The following is a 12,841-nucleotide window of genomic DNA, read 5'->3' as shown; positions in this document are numbered from 1 at the left end:
TACCTAGGGAGAGCTTTCTGTTGCACCATAAACAACCGTGCCCAGAAAAATTAGTTGTCAGTCCCTTTAAGTGTAGTCACAAAATTACATCCAAGTCACACCTCTGTGCATTGGTAGCAGGTGTTCGCATGTGATAAGCATAGTATTTATGTGAAGAGAGTTGGAAACTTATCTGAGATATGTATTTGGTCAGTGCACTGTTACCACTTCAGTAACGTGGTTTTAGTAGACCAAGATTATCATACACTCATGAGTTCAGTAACCCTTCTAGATTACCTGGCACTGCAGTCGAGTTCCGTGTAATATGTGACACATGGTTTGCCTTACCTTCCTGTCTGCCTGTGGCTTTGCAGGTTCCTCGTCTTTGGTGTCTCCGGAGGAGGACCTTCCAGGCGTGACCATACAAGGCGAATGGCATTATTGCCAGAAGTGCACTTTTGGCACCAAGGAAAGGACGAAAATGGCAGTGCACATTCATAAACACACAGGCGAGCCCTTCCAGTGCCACTTGTGTCCGACTACATTCACTCTGTACAGCAACCTTAACCGACACTTGCGCGTCCATGCAAGAGAGCGTCCATTTTCCTCTGACTCTAGCGATGCATCATTTTCGGCAAGGGCTACCCTCAGGGACCACTTGTACACACACACAGGAGAGCGTCCATTTTCTTGTGACTACTGCAACGCATCTTTTTCGGCAGAGGCTACTCTCAAGGACCACTTGCGCACACACACGGGAGAACGCCCATTTTCCTGTGACTATTGCACTGCATCTTTTTTGACAAAGGCTACCCTCAAAGACCACTTGCGCACCCACACAGGAAAGCGTCCCTTTCCCTGTGTCTACTGCAATGCATCCTTTGCAAAGAGTGCCAGCGTCAAGCAGCACATGTCCCGTCGTCATGCAAAGAAAATATGCTAAAGGTCGGCAATTTAGCTAGTTTTCTTGTGAGGGAACAGAAGGGTTAATTGATTGATCTCATTGTTATGGGCGAAGGTGACCTCTAAAGTGCATAAAATGGCTTTTAAGTGCCTCAGGAATATAGCTTGGAAATATAGTAAAACCTGTGCAATCACGAGTTGCTGTTCACACATGACTTGTGTTGACATGCCACTGTGAAATTTCTCTTTTGATATCGAAGCCGAAAGTGGTAGCAGTGTTACAAATAATTTGATGTGTTCCGAGGCACCATGACGCCCTCTTTAGGGTTCTTGACCCCAGTGTTTTCATTTTGACTAACGGTACAAAAATTTCTGAAATTCATGTCAGTGCTTCTTTATGCGTTAACAGACGAATTCCTGTTGTGGTTCAGATCTTTTGAAATTGTATTCATAGGCACAATGTTGGTATCTCTGAGCATAATATTCGTACTTTGGAACATGTTAACGATCTTGTGTATGCGCTGTCAAAAGTTGAGACGGCTACGTTCCTTGGTGGAGCCAAGCAACGTAGTTGTCAGGGATGACAACTTAAAGTGAAAGAAGAGAAAGTTATTTACAATTGAAACAATTAATGTCAAGACTCCTAAAGAAGAAAAGAAAGAAGTCAAACGAGCGCACGGAGATGACATATTGGTGAAGGCGTGCACATGGAAGAACAAGGTGGCTGTGGCGCAACGCACCTGAAGGAGACGGCTGATTAATGCTTTTCTGGGTCCTGCCCCAGTGCGGGGATGTTCTGAGAGGATCTGCCTTAGTACCAGCCTTGGTGAGCAGCTGTCGGCTCGTCCCGAAGCCACCGCAGGCCCTGCTTTACCAGGCGGGATGCTTCAGCGTTTGCACCGTTGTATGGAAACACATGGAGACTGGCTGCCACAGGTCCCTGCACTATACCAGGAGCGCCTGGCGCTGCTCTGCCACTCAACAACCGACCAGGGGATGATGGACCGGGTGGGGACATGAAGCTGGAACTGCAAGAGCCTGAACATTGAGTTTTAAAGACTTGCTACACCATACTTTTATTGACATTCATTTTGTTCATTTTCTTACGTTTATATATTGGTTGGTGCATTTGGTGTGCTCGTGATGAGAATACTGCATGTAGTGGTTTGTTAAGTTGATGTGTGCATTGTTCATCATAAAACATCAAAAGAGGTTTGGTCATTTTGGCATGCCAAAGATGGCTTACCCAAAGTGGCATTAGTGTATAGCCATCGTATTCATTCAGGATAATCAGTTATGTATAGTGATAAAGTGGAATACCTTTCTCGTGTCGGATCGTGTGAGTGAATAAGTTACTTATAGCATTCTGTTGTATTGTTATCCTTTCATTGAAAGAATATAAAAAGATTGATGAGAAATATATAAACTTTGCCAATACATATATGGAGTAATAATTGTTTTGCATTGTGCACAAAAGTGTACCTGCTTTTCACCACCAGAAATACTGATCTTCCTTGGCACTCAAAAAAAAATTTTTTTTCAGAATTTCACTTTGATTTGGGTTCTGCAGCACACATGTTATTTCATGTGTTCAATAATTCAGTGAATCTTTAAATGTCCCGCATTGTATAGATACTTTTATCAAAAAAACATTGCAGTAAGTAATTGTGTTGGCACATGGGCATTAAAAAAATTTGGTTATTTAAAGGGACAGACAACCGCACGGAACATGAATTGAGATAACTCCACTAATGGAAACATTCTCTATTGTATCAGCAAAAACGAGCCCTGTTTTTCTCATTAGATGTGGATTTATATTTTGATTTCTTCATTAAAATTCGTGAAAAGGTACTTTTAGCGCCCCACATGGCAAAAACGCAACAATGCAGTAGAGGCCGATCATGTAACCTTCTATTTTTGTAAGCGGTTAATGTTCTCTATAATAGTCTTGAAATGCAGTAGACCTTTTTTTATTATAATCGTTTCTAGCTTGAATTGTGCAGATAAGCCTTTGATTCTAGTGTGCAGAACAGTGGTGCCGTCTTCACTTGATGTGTGATCTGATGCTCATGAGCGGCAGCATGAAAGCTGTTAGTTAGCTGAGGTGCCAGCGGCACCTGCCGACGAGTTGGCGAAGTACCAGGAGTGCCTGGCTCATGAGGTGGTGAAGGGATTTTACGTGATGACGAGTGTTTGGAAAACTTATTCTACGGGCTTTTTAACTTTGAAAAATGACTGTAAATGTCAAAATGAAGGTGGTTGACGACCAACGCCTGTGAACAGAGAACGTTGAGTGTAATGAACAGTTTGTGAGGAGGATTATCAGCATTGCTATTACTTCTCAGTGTTGCTGGAGGTGGCACTAACTTTCATAGCGGCTTCTCAGGTCGAAAAATTCTGCTTACAAAACATCAACGCACTTCTGTAATTAACAGCTGCGGGTTAACCACTACCTAGGGGGAGCTTTCCGTTGCATCTTGAACAACTGGGTCCAGAAAAATCGGTTGTCAGTTCCTTTAAGTGTAGTCACAAAATTGCATCCAGAGCACACGTCTATGCGTTAGTAGCAGGTGTTTGCATGCGGTAAGCATAGTATTTACGTAGAGAGAGTTGGGAAGTTATGCGAGACTTGTATTTGGTCAGTGCACTGTTACCACTTCAGTAACTTGGTTTGAGTAGACCAAGATTATCATATACTTATGAGTTCAGCAACCCTTCTTGATTACCTGTTGCTGCAGTCGAGTTCCATGTAGTGTGTGACACATGGTGCGCCTTACCTTCCTGTCTGCCTGTGGCTTTGCAGGTTCCTTGTCTTTGGAGTCTCCCGAGCCGTACAGTTCACTCGTTACCGTACGAGATGGACTGCATTTTTGCCAGCAGTGCCACTATGCGACCAATGTAAGGACAAACATGAGAGGACACCTTCGCACACACACGGGCGTTCGTCCCTTCCAGTGCCACTTGTGTCCGGCTACATTCACTCAGCGCAGCAACCTTACTCGACACCTGCGCACCCACGCACGAGAGCCTCCATTTTTCTTAGACAAATGAGATTGTTTGTCACATTGGCGGTAATGAGCATGCTTTTGTGCAATAAAAAATGAATTGGATTTTTGGCTCTGAAAGTCGTGAAAGTATGACCGCTAGCGTCACTCAACAGCGATCTGGTTCAATCTATTGGTAGGAGCCAGAAACGCTCGCAGATACTTATTTTGCTTGAAAAGAAATATGTGTGACTTCAAATTATATTTTCTGCACTTTTGGCAGCTTGCCTTTGTGTCGGAGAGTAATTTTTGCTTTTTTTCTCGTGCGTTCAAAGAGGCGCCTGGTGGCACTGCTGGCAACGCGTTTGCCTGCCTGCCTACGGCGAAAAAATGCGAGCACGGCGTCCGGTGCCACTCATAAGAAAAAGAAAAAAAATTGTAGTGGCTTTGCTCGGCTATGCCAGGATATACGTAGCGGGAGCTAAGGTTCAGCTGATTCTTCTTAGCTGTCCCTGTTGTCCAGGATTAGCTTGATTACCAGGCTTAGTGCTGCTTCAGTGACACACACACGGTATACGCATTATGTGACACGTATATTTTTTGCTCAACGTCATTTCTCTATTGCTGCAAATACGGCTCAGTGGTCAGTGTGGTAACACGCTGCTGTCTCTATGGCCCCAACGCCTCTCGCAGGGTGAGACTTTGCTTCTGCGCAACGGAGGCGCACAGCTGGACACGCGCCGGCGCCAGTGTGTCTGCTGCGGCTATGACATCACTCCTCTGGAATGCGCAGGCCCGCGTGGCGGCAGTGGCGCCAGCTGTGCGCCATGAAGTCACTGCTTCTTGCGCATGCGCAACACGTCTCTCGATAAGCCACGCGAAACTGCTCAACCTCGCCCAGTGTAGCTAACGCTACAAAACGTCTTGGGCGAAGAGCAACGCGACTCACTTGAGGGAATTTTCTAACCATGCCCATGATACAATGAACTATACTCAGCAACAACTTTTCTTGACAGCACTGTGGAAGCTACAGAACCGAAACTCATGCCTGCTACCGCGCCTAGAAATAGTACTTTAGTTTACTGATAATTTTCTAATTCGCCTTGCTGAAATAAATACTACTGCTTTATTTATTATGAGACTCCAATAGTTGCAGGAAGTCGTAGGTAAAATAAAGTTATTGTTCACTTTGCAAGAATGCCTTCCTTTTTTTCGTTTCTTAGACAGCACCACCATTTCTGCACGCCAGTTTTCCAAAGTAAACATGGCATCCGTGACGTAGTGGGTTAGTGTGCGGCCGCAAGCGCGCTGTTTAGTTCTCCAAGAAAATATACTCGTAATATGACACTGAAATAAATGTACACTGAACAATCGAATTGTTCTCCCATTCATATTTTTCATGCATATGTTTTTCTCAGCACGTTAACGATGCGAGCAAGCAAAACCAAAATCGGCCACAAGCTGCCGTACTACTTGCGGAGCAACACGAATGTGCGGAAGACCCGCCTCCGTAGCCTTCGCTCCACTGTCAAGATAAGTTGTCGCCGAGTGTAGTACCTGTGAATCTTCCTTCGTAAAGGTGCATACCAGTATTCACCAAGGTTCTACATCGAAGATTTTGCCTTCAGGCTCCGCTTCACCAAGGCGTCCGGGTTGGCCGTCATGTCGCATATGCAACACAGAACACCTAACATACACGACTGAAAAACAGCAGGTACCTTCTCTTCTTCTGTGAAGCGCATCTTGTGTTCATTTTAGTTCCATTTTTAGCACGAGTTGGAACCATTACAGTTCATTCCACAATGCCGGCGTACCAGTGTTGCTGAAACAGACAGACTTTTCCGCTCGACTGCGGTGGTTTTTCGGACTGACTAAACAAAGCTGGAGAGACTGTGGTAATAATACTTTATTTGACAGTTTACATGCTCTAAACGACCGCTACGGTGTTTGCTTTATTATTAAACAAAAGCTAATGAAGCCTGCAAAAAGTCCACGTTGTTCCAGTTTTCGATTTTCACCGGCACTACAATCATTGTGTCCACCGACCAGTGTTGTGGGCATCCCTACACCAACGGAAGAAAACCGAACGCAGATTGAAAAATTCTGTTTGAAAAATTTCTACTCACTTTCCAGAGAAACCGCTGCAAGGTTTGACACTTCAGACAGTACGCTTTCTATTGCGATACAAAACAGAAAAGTGATGAGGGTCGGTAGACAGTCTAAAGTTGTGTCACTCATTTTATTTCCTATGCTTCATATCCCCTTCAGGTGCGAATTATGATGTACTGTCTGCAAATGCATCAAATTCGCATGGCATGATTCCAAGGCATTCATTATTACATTCTAAGAAAGAAAATGAAGGAATGTGTTGGTTCATGTGAGTTTCAGTAATTAATGTTAATTATCATGAAATTAAATATCTAATGATCCTGCAATCAATTAGCTTCAATCCTTGCATAATAACAATATATTAGGACCAAAATGCATGCACAGTTTGTAAAAAAATACTCTTGATATTGGTCCTGGAACGTGGTCTGCAGCAATACGCAGCACAATGAAGTTAAACAATCGCTAGTTGTCCACTGGGGCAGCCTGTACAAATGTGCACACTGCGTTTCAAGCCATTTGAAGAAACACCCGGTGTGTGACGCACCTCCGAAGTTGATGTGTACAATTGTACACACCGCCGCTGAAGGGGATATGTTTAAAAATCATTCACTTTTAATGCCCTGCATTGTATAGATACCCCTATGCAAAAAAGCTGCACAGTAATTGGTTGTATTCGCACATGTGCATAAAAAACTTGGTTGTTTAAGGAACAGGCAACCGCTCGAAACACGAATTCGGATAACTCTACTAATGGAAAGATTTCAGTAGTATCAGTAAAAACGAGCCCTGTTTTTCTCATTAGATGAGGATTTTCATATTGATTTCTTCACTGAAAGTCGTGAAAAATTACTTTTGGTGCACCACGTGGCAAAAACGCGGGGATGCAGGCCAATCACGTGACCTATTCTTGTACGCGGTTAATGGTCTCTACATTAGTCTTGAATTGCAGTAGACTTCTTTTATTTTATTGTTTTTTAGTCTAAATTGTATAGATAAGGTTTCGTTTGCAGTGTGTAGAACAGTGGTGCCACCTTCACTTGATATGTGATCTGATGCTCATGAGCGGCAGCATGAAAGTTGTTAGTTAGCTCAAAATCATTTGTCAGTCCCTTTAAGAATAGTGACAAAATTACATCCAAGTTTGACCTCTATGTATTGGCAGCAGGTGTTCGCATGTGATAAGCATAGTATTTATGCAGAAAGAGTTTGGAACCTTTGAGAGGCATGTATTTTTGGTCAGTGCACTGTTACCATTTCAGTAACATGTGGATTGGGTAGGCCAAGGTTGTCACATCCTTATAAGTTCAGCAACTCTTCTTGATTGCCTGGTGCTGCAGTCGAGTTCAGTGTAGTGTGTGATGCATGGTTTGCATTGCCTTCCTGTTCTTCCCGTGTCTTTGCAGGTTCCTTGTCTTTGGAGTCTCCCGAGCCGTACAGTTCACTCGTTACCGTACGAGACGGACTGCATTTTTGCCAGCAGTGCCACTATGCGACCAATGTAAGGACAAACATGAGAGGACACCTTCGCACACACACGGGCGTTCGTCCCTTCCAGTGCCACTTGTGTCCGGCTACATTCACTCTGAACACCAACCTCAAGCGGCACTTGCGCGCCCACACAGGAGAGCGTCCCTTTTCCTGCATCTACTGCGATGCATCTTTTGCAAAGAATACAAGCCTCAAGCAGCACATGTCCCGTAGTCATGCTCAGAAAGTATGCTAAAGGTCAGTTATGTAGTTAGTTTTCTTGGGAGGAAACAGATGGGTTAATTGATTGAATTCATTTTTATGGGGGACGGTGACTTCTAGAGTGCATAAAACGACTTTTGAATGCCTCAGATATCTATCTCAGAAATATAACAGAGCCTGTGATAGTACATCACAAGTTGTTCACACATGACAAACCTACATTACATTGTGTTGACACGCCCACAATGGTAGAATAGGAGAGGTGACCAAACGGCACCCCTTCGCCAATGTGCCATGCGTTTCACGAAATTTCTCGCGTTGCCACCACTTCTGCGCAAGGTGGCAGCAAGGGTACTACTGTGGGCCAATTTCTCCGCTCCGCCGTACTTGAAAGCACGTAGCCAGCGGGTGTCGCGAGCATTCAAACTGTATTTTTGCATCTTACTTTTGACAAAGAGCTTTGCAGTCTAGTGCCATTCACCAAAGAGGTCTTGAATAACTCTGAAGGGTTGCCGTCATTTAGAACAGACTTTTTACGCAGATTTACACTTGCAACATGAATCCAGACATGTTTATCTCTGTATTTTGTTTCCAGATTGTTTCCGTGAATATACAGATTGTTTCCGTGAACTATGTGACTAATGCATCACTGCCAAATGCATCACGTCTGAAATGATATTTTTTATATGTTCACGCTAAAGTTCCTTGTGATTACATTATTTAAAAAAACATTAGCATGTACAATACAAAAACAGTAGTTACCGTCCTCAGAACGACTGCTAGTGTATTAACACACACATACCCTGTATATGTGTCTGTACGTACATGTGTGCTTTTGTGTATTATTATTATTATTCTCGATGACAAACTTAGCGTTGAGAAATTGATCGTCCGTGCATGTTACTGAAGTATTATTTCATTGGGAGGACAAGCTTAATCAGAAAGCAAAGTTTATTGACGCTTTTTGCAACACCGTGATATTCCTTGTAGATCGGCTTCGCCGTGCGTGACCTGTCTGCAATGTACATACCAAGAGAAGCCCACTGTGCTGCGTATACAATGGTCACCACGCCATTACTTACTGCATGTTTCACACCATTTCTGTTCGTTGTTGCTCAAAGTCACCGTGAGTGCTTCGCAAAAGGCATAGATTTCATATGTGTTAATTTACTTTCCTGCACTCAAATGCTATCGCAGTGTATTTATTTATTTGTTTCAGTCAGTACACCAGGAAAGGTACCATATCCTCAGTCAAGGAAAACCAGAATAATGTCCCTGTGAAGAGCATTCTAGGGAAAGCCGTGGACATAACCTTTAAAAGTTAGGCGCTTTAAATTTAAGGGAAAATATATATATTGTAAAAAGGGGTGTGTAATGCACAAGTTTGCAAAGGTTGGAGGACTGCTCTACGGAATAGTAAGGCCTGATGATGGAGTAGAAAAGCGACAGTTAGCTGTGCTATTCACTTTACAAAGGGCTGCTCCCAATCTGGCACACGACACTATTGTGGCCGGCCATCATGGAGCTAGGAAGACTACCAGCAGAGCTGCATAAGTGTTCTTTTGGCCGTGCATGCAGAGTGACACTAAAACGGTTTGTGGGATATTGTGGGAAATGTCGGAGAAGCATGCCAAGAGTGTTAGGACCAGAGTTAAAGGGACTGTCTACCGTCCTTCATCGCTTTTCTGTTTTGTACCACAATAGAAGGCGTACTGTCTGAAGTGTCCAACCTTGCAGCGGTTTCTCTGGAAAGTGAGTAGAAATTTTTAAAACATAATTTTTCGATCTGCGTTCAGTCTTCTACCATTGGCGTGAAACGTGCCCACAACACTGGTTGGTGGACGCGATGATGATTGTAGTGTCGGTAAAAATTAAAACCGAAAGCACATGTGATTTCTGTAGAATTACTTTATTTTCGATGAACACTAATGTAATGATTGTAACAGTCATTTTCAGCGGGCTTGCGGTTAAATGAAGCGTTATGATACGATTGCAGAACACTTGTTTGGCTGTAATCGCTGTCTATGCGTTTATTTTAGCGCTGCTGCCGCAATCCAAGCCGATTCATCAAAAAGAGACAATAAATGCTTATCTTCACAGTGCAGCACATGTGAGACATCCTAACAAGAATACAGCGACACAATACGACCAGTGCGGACAGCCGCATGGCATAGCGCATGAGTTGAAGTAGACGAAATCGAAGACGGTGCCGCAAGCAGCACCACCGAGCGTCTTTTTGGATGTGTGAGGAAAACAAAGCAAAAAATTACTCTCTGACGCAACCGAAAGCTGCCTCAAGTGCGTAAAATACAATTTCAAGTTATACATGTTTGTTTTTAAGCAAAATGAGTCTACCTGCAATGACTTCTTGTCCTACCAGTAGATTCACCACGTCGCTGTTGGGGACGCTAACGGTCATTCTTTCACAATTTTCAACATCATATTAAAAATATAGTTCCTTTCTTTTATGGGGCAAAAGCATGCTCGTTGCGGCCGATGTGACGAACGATCTTCTTGTTTTCACCACAATCAGAAAATTTTTTCCGAGTGGTGGACAGTCCCTTTAAGGGACTGGGCCTATCATGGAGCAGTAAAGTGATGGATCGAGAAATGGTGGTAAGCCCCGCTTTGTATGAGTGACTCACGTTATCAGTAGGGTGATGTTTTAAACAACCAAAACGTGTCACTTGTGTTGCCTTTTGATTGGTGCGTGTTTTTCTTTCTTTTTTTTCTTTGGTGACATTGATGTGGTGTTTTGACTCGGCAAGACTTTAGTGATGTGTTTTAAGTGATGTGTGTGGTGGTGCTGTGATGTGTGGTGAAGTGCAGTGATAGTGAATGGTGGAATAGTGGACTGCAGTGATGTGCGTGGTGCCAGTGGCGAGGAAAATTTTTGTGGAGCGAAAAATCGGAAAATTAGGGGCCGTTGTCAGTGATGACAATAGAAAGCGAAAGAAGAAGAGAAGGTTATTTGCGATTGAAACAAGGATTGCCAAGACTTGAAAAGAAGAAAAGGAAGAAGTCGAGGGAGCGCGCAGAGACACCGCGTTGGAGAAGGCGCACACATGGGAGAACGAGGTGACCAGGGCGCTGTGTTCCAGAAGGACATGGCTGACGAACACTTTTCTGGGCCCTGCCCCAGTACGGAGGCGTTCTGAGAGGGTCTTGCCTTAGTACCTGCCTCGGTGAACAGCTGTCAGCTCATCCTGGCAATGCTGCTGGCGCTGGTTTACTGGCTGGGATACTTCAGCGTCTACGCTGCTGAACTGGGACACGCGAAGATTGGCTGCCGCCGTTCCATGCCCCATACCAGGAGTTTTTACCAGCACGGGCACCACACTGCCCAAGTGTGACTGTGCCTGAGTGGTACTCTGCCACGTTTGAAGACCGACGAGGTGATCGTAGAGTACAGACCAGGTGGAGACACGACACTGGAACTGTAAGATCCTGAACATTGGCTGAAATACTAACTACATGAGACTTCTATCGACGTGTGTTTTAACATGTCTGTTTGTTTGTTTTTGTGAGTGAGTGCGTTTTTTGTTCTACTTCATGTGTAATGAAGCTTTTTATATCACGTTTTACGTTCCTGTGTTCAGTACGCTCACTCAAGCGCACTTGCCAGGCTCTGGCATACGTGTGACAATAGTATTGTGCGAGAGCACATTTGAGAGCCGCTGGGGGGCTAAATCTTTTTTTGGGGGTCTGGCTAACTCTGTTCTGAATGTGGGTGAACTTAATTTTTGAATTTGGCAAAGTCAGTTTTAGTGGTGGGCAATGTTTTCATCGAGGGTGAGCCAGGTTTGTTCGGGACATTTGTCATCTCATTTTTCGAATTGGGTGGTCAATTTTGAGGGTGGCTCAAGCACATCTTGGGAGTAGTTGGGTTAGTTTGAAGAGTGCGTCAACTCAATTTTTTAAATTTTGGGAGTTGAGGCCTATGAGACGTCGGGGGTGGGCCAGGTCGGTGTTTAACCTGGGTGAACTCAATTTTGGAATTAGAAAAAGTCGACTTTTGGAGTGAGCAAAGTTGGTTTTGAACATGGATCAACTCAATTCTCAAATTGGGCAAAGCCAATTTTGTAGTTTAGCCACCCAAATTTCGGGGGTGGGCCTATTCCATTTTGGGAGTGGCCAAGTTGATTTTGGACGTAGATAAACTCTATTCTCGAATCTTTTTAGCGGGCCATTGAAATTTCGGGGGTAAGCCAAGCCACTTTTGAACATGGGTCAACTCAGTTTTTGAATTAAGCAAAGTCAGTTATGGGAGTGGGTAAAGGCCTTAGAATAATAGAAAGCTGAGCTAGTTGGTAGGTATTTGTGTTAAAAGACTGGGCTTGCAAGCACGGACAGAAAAGAGAAGTCAAGACAACACAAGCTGCAACTAACAACTGAAAAGGCCTGGACAGTTATCTCTCATGTAGATCTCCACGTGTGTTGGATTCATATGTATCGCCTCTTGCCTTGGCACGTGCAGATAAGTTTTTGTGCCTACCTTCTTTTCCGCCGATGTGCACTTTATCAGTCGTTAGTTGGTGTTTGTGTTCTCTTGCCTTTTCTCCTGTGTCAGTGTTTGCACTCTGTCCTTTAACATGGGTATAAAGGCCCTTTTGGAAGTGGACCAAGGCAGTGCCGAGAATGCCCTAAACCAATTTCAAAGTGGCACAAGCGAATTCCCGTCCGTGCACAGCTATACTTGTCCACAGTCAAATTTTATCCAAGGTCATCCCAATGTTAAATTTCAGGTGGGCCATGACATGTCCTATGTACCATACCACACATTGGCATTCACATCCTGCAAGGCCTTTGCCGAATCATGCATTGCTTGTTGCATTGAAATGCCTACTCATTCTCCCACTGAGTCCAGAGTGATTGAGCAAAGTCAGTTTTACAATGTGGGTAAACACTATTCTCAAAATTGGGCAAGGTAACGTTTGGTAGTGGGGCCTCCAAATTGCAACTTGGCAGGTGCACTCTGCAGCACAAGCTCGATGGTGTTGGAAGTCAGTGCTGCACACAAGCTTTGTAAGGTTTGAAGGCACTTATGACAGTGAAAACTGACTAAAACAAGCGAGGCACAAAGGCTGCAATAACAAAACGGCATTGCAACCTTTGGGTCAGTGTGCATGAGGTTGTTGAATCCAGCATGGCCGTGAACAGTTCTCCTCCCTGAAGTG

The 12,841-nt window shown here is 44.1% G+C and overlaps 1 long non-coding RNA gene across 2 annotated transcripts; it reads left to right on the top strand.

Moving 5' to 3' along the window:
* Positions 1-246: 246 nt before the first annotated feature.
* Positions 247-12,547, top strand: LOC119399376 (uncharacterized). 2 transcript variants are annotated; one of them, XR_007416842.1, is made up of 3 exons: positions 247-353; positions 7,379-7,700; positions 12,410-12,547. It is a non-coding gene; the product is annotated as an uncharacterized LOC119399376 (long non-coding RNA). The 2 variants fall into 2 exon arrangements; XR_005184826.2 differs by lacking the exon at positions 247-353 and adding an exon at positions 491-3,685.
* The last annotated feature ends 294 nt before the right edge of the window (positions 12,548-12,841 follow it).

Source organism: Rhipicephalus sanguineus, chromosome 7 (genome assembly GCF_013339695.2).
Source record: "Rhipicephalus sanguineus isolate Rsan-2018 chromosome 7, BIME_Rsan_1.4, whole genome shotgun sequence".
Classification (NCBI taxonomy): Eukaryota; Metazoa; Arthropoda; class Arachnida; order Ixodida; family Ixodidae; genus Rhipicephalus; species Rhipicephalus sanguineus.
This window is presented reverse-complemented; position numbering and strand designations above follow the sequence as displayed.